This window comes from Rhinopithecus roxellana, chromosome 14 (genome assembly GCF_007565055.1).
Source record: "Rhinopithecus roxellana isolate Shanxi Qingling chromosome 14, ASM756505v1, whole genome shotgun sequence".
NCBI classification, from domain to species: Eukaryota; Metazoa; Chordata; class Mammalia; order Primates; family Cercopithecidae; genus Rhinopithecus; species Rhinopithecus roxellana.
Genome location: NC_044562.1, coordinates 72287824 through 72307183, shown reverse-complemented (window position 1 = coordinate 72307183; position 19360 = coordinate 72287824).

Sequence of the window (19360 nt, the reverse complement as noted above, 5' to 3'; positions counted from 1 at the left end):
TCTAGATTCAATGCCATCCCCATCAAGCTACCAATGACTTTCTTCACAGAAGTGGAAAAAACTGCTTTAAAGTTCATATGGAACCAATAAAGAGCCCGCATTGCCAAGACAATCCTAAGTCAAAAGGACAAAGCTGGAGGCGTCACGCTACCTGACTTCAAACTATACTACAAGGCTACAGTAACCAAAACAGCATGGTACTGGTACCAAAACAGAGATATAGACCAATGGAACAGAACAGAGTCCTCAGAAATAATACCACACATCTACAGCCATCTGATCTTTGACAAACCTGAGAGAAACAAGAAATGGGGAAAGGATTCCCTATTTAATAAATGGTGCTGGGAAAATTGGCTAGCCATAAGTAGAAAGCTGAAACTGGATCCTTTCCTTACTCCTTATACGAAGATTAATTCAAGATGGATTAGAGACTTAAATGTTAGACCTAATACCATAAAAACCCTAGAAGAAAATCTAGGTAGTACCATTCAGGACATAGGCATGGGCAAGGACTTCATGTCTAAAACACCAAAAGCAACGGCAGCAAAAGCCAAAATTGACAAATGGGATCTAATTAAACTAAAGAGCTTTTGCACAGCAAAAGAAACTACCATCAGAGTGAACAGGCAACCTACAGAATGGGAGAAAATTTTTGCAATCTACTCATCTGACAAAGGGCTAATATCCAGAATCTACAAAGAACTCAAACAAATATACAAGAAAAAAACAGACAACCCCATCAAAAAGTGGGCAAAGGATATGAACAGACATTTCTCAAAAGAAGACATTCATACAGCCAACAGACACATGAAAAAATGCTCATCATCACTCGCCATCAGAGAAATGCAAATCAAAACCACAATGAGATACCATCTCACACCAGTTAGAATGGCAATCATTAAAAAGTCAGGAAACAACAGGTGTTGGAGAGGATGTGGAGAAATAGGAACACTTTTACACTATTGGTGGGATTGTCAACTAGTTCAACTATTATGGAAAACAGCATGGCGATTCCTCAAGGATCTAGAACTAGATGTACCATATGACCCAGCCATCCCACTACTGGGTATATACCCAAAGGATTATAAATTATTCTACTACAAAGACACATGCACACGTATGTTTATTGCGGCACTATTCACAATAGCAAAGACTTGGAATCAACCCAAATGTCCATCTGTGACAGACTGGATTAAGAAAATGTGGCACATATACACCATGGAATACTCTGCAGCCATAAAAAAGGATGAGTTTGCATCCTTTGTAGGGACATGGATGCAGCTGGAAACCATCATTCTTAGCAAACTGTCACAAGAACAGAAAACCAAACACCGCATGTTCTCACTCATAGGTGGGAACTGAACAATGAGATCACTTGGACTCGGGAAGGGGAACATCACACACTGGGGCCTATCATGGGAAGGTGGGAAGGGGGAGGGATTGCACTGGGAGTTATACATGATATAAATGATGAATTGATGGGTGCTGACGAGTTGATGGGTGCAGCACAACAACATGGCACAAGTATACATATGTAAGAAACCTGTACGTTATGCACATGTACCCTAGAACTTAAAGTATAATAAAAAAATTAATAAACAAACAAAAAAAAATTCCTCTGTGGCAAGCATGGTAAAGCAGACATGGTTGCCCTATTTTATCCTCTCTGAAGACAGCTTTGGAGAAGTTCATTCTTATTCAAGGCTACAGAGTTCTATGGGATTAGGCCTGGATTTCTCCTTCTCCATCCAATGCTCCTTCCATTATCCCTCGCTGCCAAGTTTGGACTAGTTGAATGCAGAACTCTGATTCTATTTTAGATCTAGTATGTTGAATCTTTGTTCTCTGAAATTCTACCAATTATATTTCAGTCTTTTAATTTAGATCTTGGATTTTTATTAAGACATCAATTCATGACTTCACCTCCTTATCTTCCTTGGTTCTTATATTATTTAAGACCTCTGTAACTCTGTGTAGCAAAAATCCCAGCTTGATCCAGTTTTTTGTTGCTGTTGTTTTTTAACAAAACGGGGGATGATGGAGTATTTCACTGAGCTCAACGTATAGAATGCAGCTGGGGCTCAAAAATAAGCTGGAAGGAAGAATTGGTCTCTGCATTTCTGTGCATATGTTTTATTCTCTCTTAGTAAATTGTTTTCCTCTACCTCTCAATCCTCACGGTGAAATAGTCATCACGGCCTTCAGAGATTTATGTACTGAAATGCAGTAGTTTCAAAATGATCCATCTGTTTCCATCTGTCCCAACTCTAACTCTCCCTGAGAAGTGAGTAAGCGGCCCAGCTTTGGTCAAGCATCTATCGCTGAACAAATCTGGTATAGCTAGGATGGGCAAAGTTACATCATACATACACAGTTGCTCCTCCTGGTACCTGAGGGGGATTGGTTCTGGAACCCCCAAGGACACCAAAATCCTTGGATGTTCCAGTCCTTTATGTAAAATGGCTCTGTCACGAGGCTGAAGTGCAGTGGTGTGATCTCGGCTCACTGCAACCTCTGCCTCCCTGGTTCAAGCAATTCTCTTGCCTCATCCTCCCAAGTAGCTGGGACTACAGGAGTGTGCCACCAGGCCCAGTTTTTTTGCAATTTTAGTAGAGACAGTGTTTCACCATGTTGGCCAGAATGGTCTCAATCTCTTGACCTTGTGATCCTCCTGCCCTGGCCTCCCAAAGTGCTGGGATTACAGGTGTGAGTCACCCCACCAAGCCTCCTCCTGCATATTTTAAACAACCTCTACATTACTTATAATACCTAACACAATGTAAATGCTATGTAAATAGTTGTTACACTGCATTGTTTTTATTTGCATTATTTTTTATTATTGTATTGTTATATTTTACTGTTTTTTCTCCCCTGTTGTATTGTTATATCTTACTGCTTTTCTCCCCCAAATATTTTTGATCCATAATTGGTTTAATCTACAGATACAGCACTTGTAGTAACAGAGGGCCAAGTGTATGGACACCGCATGGTAGGCCCCCAAAACTGAGAAGCAGCAGGGAGTGAAGGTTGGAAGTAGGTCTGGACAAGGTCCCCATGGCCAGAAATGTACCTAACTAAGCCCCTGCCCTTTGTGCTCAGGGTGAGCCTATACCAGGTTTCACCCCTGTGTAAAGCTCCATTCGAATTCTTACCCTGGGTTCCAATCTGGGCCCTCTTGCCTGCCCATATCACATTTTCTCCACCCTGCCCCACTAATCTTGTTTTTCCCTATGCTGACTGAATTCAATTTTCCTTCTGGCCAAGCACGCAGACCATACCCATAAGGACTCCATATTCTCAGACCTACCCACCTCCACTGGCTTTGTATCCCAAGGCCACTTGGTCATTGCTCAATAACAGGCTCTCTGCAGTGCCACTCATGAATGAGATTGTGGAATCCACTCCAGCACCTCCAGTATTTCCAGTATGCAGTATGGCCCAGCTGGCCATAGGTCAATGGTTTTATTTCACCCTCCAAATAATCTTTCCCTCATCTTATTTCTCACTTCCCTCCCTCTACACTCTCATTCTGCTTTCACTCGTGCATCATATACTCACTGCATACCTCCCCCCATCTATACCCTTTCCACCTTGCTGTGTTACTATTGCATTGACTTATCTGTCAATTTCTAGCCAATCATAACATCATCTTTCTCGAAACCCATATTCTTAGCCTACATTATTTTTGCTATTCTTTTTATGCATACGTTTAGGGAGAGCAGTTAGTGCTCTCTACAAACTCACTAAAACAGACAAATGCCCTTAGAAGAAAATGACAATTCTCAAAGTATACATTAATGAAACTCAAAAATTTCCGATTTTCATCAACCCATACAAATTGATAATAAAGTTAATTTGGAAGAGTAAATGCTTAGGATGCCTGAGAAATTTTGTAAAATAAATTTGAGAGAAGAATTTGTATTACCAGATTCAAATATATTTTAAAGCAATTATAACTAAAACAACACAGTATTGTTATAAATAGATTAATGAAACGAAGTACAGAAACAGATTCATGAATATATGGGTAGTTAGTGACTTAAAATTAGTAAAGCAAAGAGGGCTGACTCATTAAATGATGTGGAGGCCATTAAGAACCATTTGGGCCGGGCGCGGTGGCTCAAGCCTGTAATCCCAGCACTTTGGGAGGCCGAGACGGGCAGATCACGAGGTCAGGAGATCGAGACCATCCTGGCTAACATGGTGAAACCCCGTCTCTACTAAAAAATACAAAAAACTAGCCGGGCGAGGTGGCGGCGCCTGTAGTCCCAGCTACTCGGGAGGCTGAGGCAGGAGAATGGCGTAAACCTGGGAGGCGGAGCTTGCAGTGAGCTAAGATCCGGCCACTGCACTCCAGCCTGGGCGACAGAGCAAGACTCCGTCTCAAAAAGAAGAAAAAAAAAAAAAAAAAAAAAAAAAAGAACCATTTGAAGAGGAATAAGTTACTCTTATCTCATATAAGACCCCAAGACAAAATGATGATTTATTAAAGAGCTCAGCATTTTTAAAAACCTGATAGTTGCTAGAAGTAAACACAGGAGAATATGTTTATCATTTAAGAGTGCAAGATATTTTTCTTATCAGCACACAGAGGTAAAAAACCACAAAGGATAAGATTAATAGATTTTACCAAAAAATATAGAATTTCTGTATGATACCATATATCACAGAGTAAAAAAATTTTAGAAAATTATTTTCAGCTTCTAGCATAAACAATATATAAAAAGCATGTATGGCTTAGTAAGGAAGGGGTAAAATCTCCAATTGAAAATACGAAAAGGAAATAAAAAAAGAATTTAAAAAGAATATATATAACTACACGAAAAGATGACCAATCTTATTATTAATCCAAGAAATAACAAATTAAAACAGTTAATTTCATCTCAGCCTCTAACAAATATTGAAGGAACAGCTTAAACTTAAATGAAATGGCTGATATTTAGCTGATATTCATACTGCAGTGTGGGTAAACAGCACTTTCATATATTATTGGTAAAACCAGAAAGAGCTGAAAAATTTTAAAACACTTTTCTAACACACATCAATCTATCAGTTTGCTAATACGTGTAAAAATTTTAATTCCACTTATAGGAGTTTATCCTGCAGAAATACTCTCATTAGCATCTAAAGATACGTGGACCAAGATATTCTCAGAAACATTATTTGTAAAACCAAATAATTGAAGGCTATTTAAACATATTTCAGTAGGAGAATGGTTAAATAAATTATGGTCCAATCATACTATGGAATGCCAAAAAATCGTTAAAAAGATAGAGATAAATGTGTATTTACTGCTCCTGAAGAGTGTCCATGATATATTGTTAAGTGAAAAAACTAGCCATAAAACAGTATGTGTAGTACTGTTCCATTTCTGCAAAATAAGAATGTATTTGAATATGAACGGAAAAGAGCCTGTAATGATATACATGAAGCCGTTAACAGTGGTTATCTTGAGATGAGGAAATTATGTATTTACTTTATACATCTCTGTTATTTAAATGTTATAAGACAAGCTTATATTCTGTGTCTATTCAGAAAAAAAAGTTTTGAAAAATATTTACTGATTAAGTACCCCTGGCTCTCCATCTCTGGCCAGAGTCTACTATGTCATCTGCCAGGGTCTTGAACTCAGTGATGGCTGTGTGAAATCATCTTTCAATGACTAAATCTGGGGTGTCCTTCAAATCTCCCAAATTCTTAAAAGATGCAAAAATAGTCATTGCACCCAAACAGTTCTTATAGTGAACCTGAAAGAGCTGAAAGAACTATCAATTTTGCAGAGGATAATGCCAATACATTTTGTTCTGTTTAAGTTCAGCAATTGTTGAAAACAGTGTGTGTGTGTGTGTGTGTGTGTGTGTGTGTGTGTGTGTGCATGTGTGTGTATGCTAAGCAAACTTAAGAGTGCTTGTCTTCCTTTTATCCCTGAAAGTCAAAGAGAGACTTAACAGGCCAAGAATGTTATACCAAGCACCTGAACTAACATTTGAGGTCTGGGTCAAAAGGAGAATCGACTGATGGTTGGCATTTTTTCAAAAGTTTTTCAAGTGATGCCAAATAATTAGAACGAGATCATGTTAGAGGCATTCAGACAGTCTCTCTGGGGACAGGAGGCAGAGGATGGAGGGGGAGGACAAAGATTCTACCCTTTATTCCTCATCCCCACATTTGATTTTGCCATCAGTTGTCCCTTATTAGTGTGGACTCTCTTTTTTCCATGGAAATGTATCTAATTTAATTGCAAAACATGCAAGACGGGCAATCCATCTTGTCCCCACTGTCCATGTAAACAATACAGAAGGGTGGGCTGTTTTCTCTAGCTACGTCTCTGGCAGACTGTTCACTTTCAAATTAAAGGAATTAGAGGGTAAACATGGTAACCACAATTAAGATATTTTTAGAAACATAAAATCCTCTGGAAAACATGACACTAATACTGGTATTATGATTGAAGTTAGGAATTATGGTTATTAGAAGCTTTGCAGTTTAAGTGCCTCATAAATCTAATCACCTCACACATCCAGTGATTCTGTTGCTATATTTACTGCAGACATCTATGATGACAGACAGTACCTTTGAGAAGGGCCAGATAAACAAAATATTTTATATACTCAAGCTTCTTAATGTCTAATGGATTCATATCATGGAGAGAAAAAGGCTTCATTAAAGGAACTGCACCAGGTGCTGAGAGCCGATTTACCATGGAGATTTGATCTGAGTTATCTTCTCCTATTTAATGGGAATACTGCTGTTTCAATCCCAGAGTCCTGAGCACAGAATGGACAGGGAGGGCCAGGGAATGGGGGTGGCAGGGTGCAGAGGAGGACATGGTAAGCTGACAACTCTGTAGATATGAAACTTTCCCTGACAACTTGGAACCCATCTGGAAGAAATATTATGTAAAACCTGGTGGCATGTGTTATGTGTCCAGGATCCTTAGAATATCCATTGTTATTGGAAAGATATCTCAACGAGGAGTGAATTGCACAATGTAACCCCAGAATCCTCCTCTCCTGATGCAACTATGCTGTGGGTGCCTGTGTAACCTTGAGAAGGAAATGAAATGAGGTAGGAAGTTATAATCACCAGACGTCAGAGCAGAGATGGAACCATTTTAGTATTATGGCTGAGCTTTGGCCATTTCTTGAAATCAAATGTGATGCTTACTACTGGAATCCTAATCTTATAGATTAAAATTTATGCTTGAGAATGTTACTGTGTGGTAGGTGGCAAATTAGGAACATTTTTAAGGCTATGAATTCCTTTTGATTTTTCTTCCAGCAACAGTGTAAATGCAGAAATACTGCCACAGTGGCTGAGACATGCCCAGTAGTCTTGCCTCCCAGTCACCACACACCCACCACAAAGTCTACTGATTTACTTACATTACCTGTGGGCAGAAATCACAACTTCTCAATCTTCCTACCCCTTAAGAGAGTGGCCCTTTCATGTTTCAGACAATACATGGGATTAATGGAGAAGGCCAGACAAGGGAACATGCCAGAGATGGGGCATGCTACAGTCCTGACCACATTGACAATTACAGCTTAGATTTTGAGTGTGTGTTTGTGAGTGCAAACAATGCTCGCTGCGTGTGTACATGTGTGTGAGTGCAGCGTGACAAGCTTCAGCAATCCAGGAAAGAATTATGGCATCTGGAACCAGGAAGAGGCCATGGGGAATACGTAACCAAAAGAAGACAGATTAAAAAGACATTGAGAAAGTAGAGTTGACAGGATTTGGTTGTTGTCTGAGTATGCCAAGTAGAGGAGTGTGAGGAATCAAAGATGGCAGCTGGGTTTGTTTCTGGCTTCTGTAACTCATTACATGGTAGAAACAGGTTTGGGGAGAAAAATGATGGATTTAGTTATAAACATACTGAGCGTGAAATGCCTGTGGCTATCAAGATGGGGAAGACCAACAGTACTAATAAGGTACAACAAGAACAGCCAAAATAAAAATAAGAGAATGAAGCTGGGAAAAAAGAACAGAAAATGGATTTTTATAGCTGAAGACTTGATGTACTTTTCTTATAATTAAAATACTGTTTTGGCAAGGAGAACAATGTAAGAAGTGCCAGAATGATGAACTCTTTGGGGACTAAGTGGCATGATTTTGCCTTAATTCCTAATAAACAGGTGAGCTTTCATTCTAGGCACCTTTACAAATAGGAACGCCATCCACTTAAATAACTGAGATTCTACCATCAAAAGAAACAAACAAAAGAAAACAAACAAAAACTTACAAAATAAACAAAATCAAAAGTATCTAAAGGAAAACTCTTGTATTATGAGATTACCACAAAAGTTCTTACGAAAAATAAAATAACCACATATTTTATGTCATATTCCTTCAAAATGTTTTACTGATAGAAAAAGAATAATCTTTGACCTTATCTAAATATGTACAATTCTGATAGAAAAAATCACGGTGTGGAGAAGGCCAGAAGCATGAATTATGCATGCCACATCATCACACTTTTTCCTCAATATAGAGCTGCAGCTGCTTTGTATGGAAAAAGAAATTAGAATGGAACAGATATTGAGCAATTTTCTCCATAACTGGTTCTTACTCACCTTAAATGTAAAATTTTATTTAGCTTATTTCAAAGGGAGACATCCTTATTACGGGAACACATTTACTGGCGCCTGTTGGAAAGGATTTAATGCAAACAAGCCTGAAATAATTGAAGGAAAAACACCTTCTGACTGTTCTCAGAAGAGCTTAGCAAAGAAGAGGATGGCAGGAAAGAATTACTTTATTATATTGATTTTCTTGGAGAAATCAAAAGAGGATAACTCAAATAGACCAATTCACTTTTGCCAAACTCGGTGGAAGCAAGTAGAAGAGCCGTGAATTTACATGTCAAAAACTGTTTGCAATCATTTAGTTGAACATGGAAATCAGGATTTGCACATTATTACTCTAATAAAATAGCTAACACAAGAGGATATCTGGCTTCGTTTGCACGTATTCCCTGTTTTAAATGACTGCAAGTATAATGGGTGTAAGTTTGTCTAACACAATGTTTACAGTCCAATCAGATCATTAACCTGAAATATGAAGAGAGTGATGCGGTTATTGTGGTGCAATAACAAAGACACTGGAGCACAACAAAAGTAATTGGAATACAGTTCTCTCAAAGCTAAAATCTATTTCACTTTCACAATGAGTAAAATATTTCAATTTTATAAAGACTTTCCCATAGTAGTTAACATTGGTCATGCATCTAGTGGCTTGTTGTCTTTTGTGGTACATCAAATAATATCACAAAAATAATATTATCTGTAATAAAATAACTTTACATTTACTTTGTTTACATTTATTTTACAAGCATTCTTTATGAATATGCAAATTATTTAGTATTTACAGAATTCTAACTCTCCGATTCATTCTTCTATGACTACAAGAACCCATTTCAGCATTTTCCAAAGTGTGTTTCCTGGAACACTGTTTCCACAGAATGCCAAATGTATGTTACTCAAATAAATGGCACTTCCTAGTCAGATAGGAAGGAGAAAGGCTGGGAAACAAAGTTAAACGGATTTTTCAATTGCAGAACTTCTCAGCTCTTTTCATACATTCATGCACATGGAAAATCTCCAGGGAGGTATATATACAGGCCACTGAGTTCCCCGAGTATTTTCACCTCTCAATCCCCTTTTCTTAATGAGCATCTTTTAGAAATGGCAATTTAGGAACCACTAACCTGTTTATTTTCATTATCTGGGCCAGGCAGCTTGAGTAATAGGTAAAGTAGACAGGCATAAATGACAATAGGAAGGGGTTCAGTGGGGGTGGGGTCGGAGCACACCAAAGAGTAGCATCCAACTAACAGGGGCAGTTCTGACTCATTTTTGGTCACAGAAAAGCAGCAGGATAGACATTTCAAATTTTTAAGAGCAGAAGGAAATTTGGATTTTTAACTGGCTGAATTTGTTTTTAAAACTCTGTGGCCCAAATGTGTCTGTTGCAAAATACGGACCTTGAGTCTCCTGATTTAGACTTGTGTCCCAGGATAGCACTTTCGAAACCCATTCTGCAAAACTTATTGTCCAGAAAAGCCACACCCAAATAACATCTTCTTTACTTTGCTCAAGGTCATTGTATGTGTAAGGCCACTGGTAATGATAGAGGTTGTCTGGTCACTCTGCTGGCCACTGTTAAAAACAAAGTTATGCAGAAACGACATTGGATCGCCTCACTTCCTTGCGGCCTACAGATCAAAACATGCTGCCCAGATCTCTTTAAATGTATCCCATGAATGTTAAAAGCACAATCAGGCCGGACACGGTGACTCATGCCTGTAACTCCAGCACTTTGGGAGGCAGAGGTGGGTGGATCATGAGGTCATGAGGTCAGGAGATCAAGACTACCCTGGCTAACACAGTGAAACCCCATCTCTACTTAAAAAAAAACAAAAAATTAGCCAGGTGTGGTGGATCGCACCTGTGGTCCCAGCTGCTTGGGAGGCTGAGACAGGAGAATCGCTTGAACCCGAGAGGCAGATGTTGCGGTGAGCCAAGATCACACCACTGCACTCCAGCCTGGGTGACAGAGCAACACTCCACCTAAAAAAAAAAAAAAAAGCCTAATCAAAGTTGACTAGGAGAAAAGAACAAAATTGATAGTGAATGTATTAGTTTGTTAAGGCTACATTAACAAATACCATAGACTGAGTGGCTTAAACAACAGAATTTTATTTCCTCGTAGTTCTAGGGGCCAGTAGTCTAGGATCAAGGCATCAGCAGGATTGGTTTCTTCTGAGGCCTCGTCCCTTGGCTTGCAGATGGTCACCTTCTGGCCGTGTCCTCACATGGTTGTCTGTGTTGTTGTGTCCTAATCCTAATCACTTCCTTCAAAGACAGCACTCAGATACACATCCCACCCTTATAACTTTTAGGGTTATTTTACTTTACCTCTTTAAAGGCCTATTGACAAATACAGTCAAGGTCTGAGGTACTGGGAGTTAGGACTGTAATATGAATTTTGGGAGAATGCAATTCAGCCCATAATAATAAATGACCTTACAAAGACAGAACCCAATAGATCTCTTTTTTAACTTGCATTTATTTTACAAAAATCACCTAAGATTATACAAATAAGAAAATGTAGACTGGGCGTGGTGGTTCATGCTTGTAATCCCAGCACTTTGGGAGGCCAAGGCAGGAGGATCGCTTGAGCCCAGGAGTTTGAGACCAGCCTGGGCAATATAGTGAGGCCCAATGTCTAAAAAACCTTTTTAAATAGCCAGACATGGTGGCACGTGCCTGTAGTCCCAGCTACTTGGGAGGCTGCAGTGGGTGAGTAGCTTGAGCCAGGGAGGTTGAAGATGCAGTGAGCTATAATCATGCCACTGTACTCCAGCCTGGGTGACACAGTGAGGCCCTGTCTCAAAAGGAAAAAAAAAAAAGGAAGAAAGAAAGGAAAAGAAATAAAGTGGCAAAGCTTGCCACAGGAAAGTGAAACATCAAACTAAAATTGGTAAAGAAATGATTGGAAGATATCCTTGAAAAGCCAAGTGTTTTTAAAATCAACGTGGCCCACCAATACCTAACATAGGGCTTCAAAATATTGCTGACCATAACATCCAGGTCTAACTGGTGATAGATGAGAATTTCTAGACAGTGGGAGAACAAGAGAGAGAGCATAGTATGGCATGTGTATAGCACGTCCTGCAAATCACATGGCTGAGCTACACCAGAGAAAGTATCAATTCTATGTCAAATTCCCAGAAAGAGTAAAGGAGCTGGCTGGTAGCTAATAAGTGTTGGGAAGGTTAAATCCTACCAGATGGGGCTTTGTTTTTTTTTTTTTTTTAAGAGCATCGGCTTTCATTTTCTGTACAAGTCATACTAACAGATTAGGAAGAAAAGCAGAGAGAGCAACAGAAACAGTATACATAGACTTCAGTGGGGCTGAAAATTTTTGCTTAACAGCTTTTATGACAAGGGCAGGACCCTATTGTTGGTTGTAGGGCTGGGATCCAAAGAGTAATTTTAGTGGCTTGATGTCAGCAAAAGGGCATTCCCAGAACACTAGTCCTTGGTCTGATATCTTAGCGTTTTTATTAGTAAGTGCAATGACTCAATGGACATGCTGACTATGCAGCTGACAATACTTTAAGAGAAAGATTTGTTTGATAGAAGCCAGGAAAGCAAAAAGTATGAAGGTAGTGTATTCAAAAGGTTCTCTTAGACTGGGAGAGACTTTGGGGACTTCTAGACCTACCGCCTTTAAGTGGAAATATAAGTGTAAGTGTGCTCTTTAAATGCATGACATACTTAAAAGAGTTGAAGCTTTTTTTTCTTCCATCTACCTAAGAGACTTGAGCCAATTTCAGTTGGGTGGTGCAGCCTTATGGCCATGTCTTACATAGTTGTATAACTTAATAAGCATCCATTCTGGGTCCCAACCTAAGACTGGTCCTTGGTTGTTGGATAAAATGCCCTCTGTGTATCTTAATTTCATTGAACATCTGGGATAAAAGGGGTTGTTCTTATAATACTTTATACATAAAATACCTTTCAGCTAAAGACTCCAAATACCCATGCACCTATAAAGTTATTATTTTGACTAGAGGCTGTAAGTGTGAGAACATTTCACATAAATAAGGTAGAGATGGATTCCTGGCCCACTTGAGCCTCAGATGTTGTTAATGTCATCAGAGTTATGTGTTTATCCTACAACAGCTGAACTCATGGCTTGGCAGGTCAAAAACCTTTCTGTGCACTTTTCAACCCACACTGAAATTCCAACATCTGGGAAAACACTCAGGCAAATATTATTTCCATTTGCAAATTTCCTTATGGTCACATTGTTATTTTGGCACAAGTGGGCAGAAATTAAATGTTTGTCAAATCCATATTACTGGGCTCACCAGCTAATGTATAATTCTGGCTTTGCCCTTTAGTTTTTATTAGGGCAACAAAGAATTGGTTTTAAACTTTCTTAAAGATCTGCCTTCACAAATTCTTAGGGAAACACAGATGTCAGGCTTAACCTGCAGATGGAAACCAAAACAGTCAAATCTTATCAAAATTGAAGGTCTGCCTATAGAAAACATACTTCCCCCAACACACACAAAAATGTGTGGGTTTCAACTCATGCCTCCCTCGATTTGACTGTCACATAAGGTTTCCTTTACTAAATGAACATTTACTGAGCACCTCCTAAGCACTGGATGCTGTTAAGCACTAGAGAAGGTATAAAGATGAATCAGACAAGGTGCCTGCATTCAATGTGCCCATAATCTGGGGAAAAAAACAAATACTAAAGAAAGTAATTACGATTCTATGAAAAGGGGACTTTAACAGAAGCAAGTGGCTGGTGTGCTGATAACATAGAGGAGACCATGCCTAACTGCCAGGGCAGGTGGGGAAAGGAGAGACTTCTGTCTGCCTGGGAGTCCTAAGTCAGCAATTGGTTTCCACACTCTTGAGAGGGGTTGGCAGACTATGATGCATAGGCCAAATCCAAGCCACTTCTTGTTTTCATAAATAAAACTTTATTGTAACACAGCCACACTCGATCATGTACATATTGTCTATGGCTACTTTTGAGCGGCAATGACTGAGTTGAGTACTGAAGCTGTGTGGTAGGCAGAACAATGATCCCCCCAAAACTGCCTACTCCCTAATACCTGGAACTCATGAATATGTTATTTCACATGACCCAAATTAATTACATGAGTCTTTAAAAGCGGATGATCTTTCTCCAGCTCTGGCCCATGAGACAGATGGCAGAATGAGAAGGATTTGATGTCCTAATGCTGGTTCCAAGATGTAGGAGGCTGTGTGCAAGAAACTACTCAAGAAAAGAAAATGCATCCTCCCTAGAGCCTCCAGGAAGGACAGCAGTCTTGATTTAAGCCCCCTGAGACCCATGTTGACTCTATTCTACAGAACTGCAAGGTAAATTTCTGTTGTTTTAAGTCACTAAATTTGTGGTAATTTGTTACAGCAGCAATAGAAAACAAACAAAGATGGAGAGTATGTGGCCCTGAAGCCTAAAATATTTATTCTTTACCCTTTTACAAGAAAAATGTGCCAATCCATGTTCCTGAATATGCCTGGTGTAGGGGTGGAAATGGCTCCACTCCTATCACAAAAGACAGGTTAACAAGAGAAAAACCTAACACGTTTATTTAATCGAAGTTTTATGTGACATGGGAGCCTTCAGACATGAAGATCCAAAGAGGCAGGGAAACTGTCCATTTTTTTGCTTAGGTTCAATAAAATTTGACAGGGTGTAGAAATGTAATTGGACAAAAGGATAGGACCTAATAGTAATAAACTGGGGAAGAACACTCAGAAAAGCCTGTCTTCTAGATTCTTTGTGGCCTCTCTGTGTAGCATGTCTTCCCCCCAGGCCTGTGGCAGGACCCCACTGGAATGGGAAAAGGGTAAGAGTGACCTTTCTAGGTTTTATGGCTTGCTTTGGGGAAAAGGGGTTCTAATATCTATGACCTGTCCTGGGGAAGAGGAATTCTGGTTTTTACTCATCAGTTCCAGGGGAGAAAAGGGGGCAGGAGACAGGAAGGCAGGAGAAGGTCAGAACTTGCTTCTGAGACCTTCCAATGTCCTTCAGTTTAAAATATTCAGCATGCCAAAATTCTATACATTGAGGTATCATGTTCTGAGCCCCAACTCTGGCAAATATTCCAAAGATGTTTCAAAAGCCAGCAGCAGAAACTACTAATTGTCCCCAGGATATATTGTCTTTTTCTTCCTTTTAGTAAGAGGACCCCATGCATACATAAGTTTTATAAGGGCTCATGAGCACACAACTACAGACTACATTTGTCAGCCTCCCTTGCAGCTAGGTATGCCCATGTTCCCAAGCTCTTGCCAGTGGATTGTGACTAGAAGTGATGTGTGCAACTCTAAGGTGAAAGCAAATTTGGAACTGGGTAACAGGTAGAGACTGGAACAGTTTGGAGGGCTCAGAAGAAGAGAGAAAAATGTGGGAAAGTTTGGAACTTCCTAGAGACTTATTGTATGGCTTTGACCAAAATGCTAATAGTGATATGGACAATGAAATCCAGGCTGAGGTCATCTCAGATGGAGATGAGGAACTTGTTGGGAACTGGAGCAAAAGTGACTCTTCTTATGTTTTGGCAAAGACACTGGTGGCATTTTGCTCCTGTCCTGGAGATTTGTGAAACTTTGAACTTAAGAGAGATGACTTAGGGTATCTGGAAGAAGAAATTTCTAAGCAGCAAAGCATTAAAGAGGTGACTTGGGCACTGTTAAACGCATTCAGTTTTAAAAGGGAAACAGAGCATAAAAGTTTGGAAAATTTGCAGCCTAACAATGCGATAGAAAAAAACATCCCATTTTCTGAGGAGAAATTCAAGCTGGCTGGAGAAAGTTGCATAAGTAACAAGGAGCTGAATGTTAATCACCAAGACAATGGGGAAAATGTCTCCAGGGCATGCCAGAGACCTTTTCGGCAGGACTTTGCATCACAGGCCCAGAGGTTTAGGAGGAAATAATAGTTTTGTGGGCCAGACCCAGTGTCCCTCTGCTATGTGCAGTCTAGGGACTTGGTGCCCTGTGTCCCAGCCATGACTAAAAGGGGCCAAGGTACAGCTCAGGCTATTGCTTCAGAGGGTTGAAGCCCCAGGCCTTGGCAGCTTCCATGTGGCATTGAGCCTGTGGTGCACACAAGTCAAGAACTGAGGTTTAGGAACCTCTACCTAGATTTCAGAGGATGCATGGAAATGGAGGGGCAGGGCCCTCATAAAAACTTCTGCTTGGGCAGTGTGGAAGGGAAATGTGACGTTGGAGCCCCTGCACAGAGTCCCTACTGGGGCACTGCCTAGTGGAGCTGTGAGAAGAGGGCCACTGCCCACAAGACCCCAGAATGGTAGATCCACCAACGGCTTGAACCGTGTGCCTGGAAAAACCACAGACACTCAATGCCAGCCCATGAAAGCAGCCAGCACGGGGACTATACACTACAAAGCCACAGGTGCAGAGCTGCCCAAGGCCATGGGAGGCCACCCCTTGCATTGGCATGACCTAGATATGAGACATGGAGTCAAAGGAGATCATTTTGGAGCTTTAAGATTTGACTGCTCTGCTGGATTTTGGACTTGCATGGGGCCTGTAGCCCCTTTGTTCTGGCTAATTTCTCCCATTTAGAATGGCTGTATTTACCCAATGCCTGCATCCCCATTGTATCTAGGAAGTGACTAACTTGCTTTTGATTTTGCAGGCTTATAGGTGAAAGGAAATTACCTTGTCTCAGCTGAGACTTTGGACTGTGGACTTTTGAGTTAATGCTGAAATGAGTTAAGATTTTGGGGGACTGTTGAGAAGGCATGATTGGTTTTGAAATGTGAGGACATGAGATTTGGGAGGTATGGAAGGACATGGTTTGACTGCGTCTGCACCCAAGTCTCATCTTGAATTCCCATGTGTTGTGGGAGGGACCCAGTGGGAGGTAATTGAACCATGGAGACAGGTCTCTCCCATGCTGTCTCACAATAGTGAATAAGTCTCACAAGATCTAATGGTTTTCAAAAGGGGAGTTTCCCTGTACAAGCTCTCTTCTCTTGTCTGCCACCATGTGAGATGTGGCTTTCACCTTCTACCATGATTGTGAGGCCTCCCCAGCCATGTGGGACTGTGAGTCCATTAAACCTCTTTCTTTTGTAAATTTCCCAGCCTTGGGTATGTCTTTATCGGCAGCATGAAAACAGATTAATACAAGTGGTCACATGGAGATGCTCAGGTCAGTAGTCCTGGCTAAGCCCATTCTTCAGTCACCCCAATCAGATGCGAAACATATGAGTAAAAAAAGTCATCTCAGAAGTAGATTCTCCAGCCCTAATTATTCCAGCCCTGATAATTTGAGACACACCCAGTTATAAGAGACATCTCAGATGTTATGAAACAGAGAAGAGCTATTTGCTTTTTCTGAATTCTTGATTCACAGAATCCATGAGCACAATAAAATGGTTATTCTATACCACTAGGTTCTGAAGAGGTTTGTTACACCTCTCCCTAGGAATGAAGGAAGAGGAAAATGAGTTAGAGGACAAGGCAAAAAAATCCACTGTTCTCCCAATCACCCAGAAGCCAACAATTGGGATCATCCTGAAAAGGCAAATGAGATATCTCCTGCATGACCTTCAACTTGGGTGATAGAACCCCAAAGGCTTCACCAGTTCACACCCGCAGACCTGGGTCCTCTGAGCCACTTTGGGGCTTGCCTTACCATATATAGCGTATCACTGAAAATCCAGTTGTAGTAATACTATGAAACTAACACCATTATTCTAATTTTACCCTTAAGATAAACCTTTGCAGAAAAGAATGTCCTGCAGAGTGTATCAGATGATCCAGGAAATGTCACTACAGAAATGCCAAGTATCTTGGTAGCATCATTCTAATTTCTATGAGGCAATATTGCTACAAGGTGTGATGAATACCAGTATACCACCAAGCAACTTGGATTTCTATGACATCTCTCCTCTCGGAAGTGTGCTGGTGTGCAATAACTTGGGGCTTACAGTGAATTAAGGGCTGTGAACTTGCTGACATACACTGGCAGCCAGGCTGGGATCAGTCCACAGGAAGAGAAAGAAAAGCAAATCTTCCTCCCTGCTGTAAATGATCCCTCTGCCACTGGGAGTTCTCAAGTCTTTGTGAACCTATGTTTGCTAAGATCCTTGGCCAATCTAGTTAAAACCAAATACTAGTTAAAGCCAAAACCCATACCCTGTTTAACCCATTAGTGGGTGTACTTCTTGAAATACAGTCTTGCATTACCTAACAATGACACATTCTGAGAAATGTGTAGTTAGGTGATTTTGTCATTGTGTGAACCTCATATAGTGTACTTACACGAATCTAGATGGTATAGCCTCCTACACACCTACACTGTAAGATATAGCCAGTTGCTCCCAGGCTGCAAACCTGCACAGCATGTTACTATACTGAATACTATAGACAACTCTAACACAATGAACAGAAAAGGTGCAGTAAAAATACAATATTACAGTCTTACAAGACCACCCTCATATATGTGGTTTAACATTGACCAGAATGTCATTATGTGATGCATGACTATATATTATACGACTATAATTTTTTAAATTGTAAATGAATTTATTCTGAAGATCAAACTAGATTTGCTCAATGCTCACTCGGTAACTCTTGCAATAGCTTTTAACCAAATGCAATAAAGACTAGACCAATGTTTATTGATGGAATGAGAGAGCAAATGAGAAGAAGCTTTAACATTCACATAATTAGATTTTATTTAGAAATGCTTGTATCTGTTAAAACCATCATCAAAAGGTAGCTAATTTTGTTGAAACTTGACTGACAGAATACGCTTTTCCTTACCAAGCGGTTGAAGTTTAAAGTTTCCAATGCCCACTAGTAATCTTTTCTCAGCCCTGCCCTCACTTGCCACCACTCCACTGACCTCTTTGCTAGAAAGATTCCGTGTTTAATATTTTCTTTCATTGTAAACTGCATCCTTGTCAAGCTTTGGGACCCATTTCAATATTGATATAAGTAAAGTTGGTCTGAGAAATAAAGTCCCAAAGGCTATTCTCAAGGATCCCTGCAAAGGTATTTTATCCAAGGAACAGTTCATTATTTTTTCCTTTGTTTTTGTTTTTTGAAATGGAGTCTTGCTCTGTTGCTCAGGGTAGAGTGCAGTGGCACGCTCACTGCAACCTCTGCCTCCCGAGTCCAAGTGATTCTCTGGCCTCAGGCTCCTGAGTAGCTGGGATTATAGGCGCCCCCCACCTCACCCAGCTAATTTTTGTATTTTTAGTAGAGAGGGGTTTCACCATCTTGGCCAGGCTGGTCTTGAACTCCTGACCTCATGATCCACCCGCCTCAGCCTCCCAAAGTGCTGGGATTACAGTTGTGAGCCACTGCTCCTGGCCAGTCATTAGAAATCATTAGATTTTCTTAATGCACTGGGATACTTTCCAGATGACAAAACCCACTAAATAGACAACAGGATAGATTGTAAAATGCATAGTTCTAAATGATAGCTTCACATTAAGTGTGAGACTTTCAGTATAATTGCAACTGATATCATCTAGTACTCCCCAGGGTGTTTGAAATGATACATTCCAGCCCTCTATTCCATGACTAGTCTATTAGTAAACTTTATCTTGAATATTTTGATTTTTAGTTCCACTGACACTCTCCCATCACTAAATATTACCTACATACTTCACACCCTTTAACATCAGCATTGAAATACTAAGATTTACAGAAAGTCCCTTTTGCCTTAGGATATTTCTTAGAGTTATAGATTCTCTTCCTAAACATCTAGTTAAGTATAAGGCAAGAACCTATCAGCCAATACATCTTTCAAAGAAATT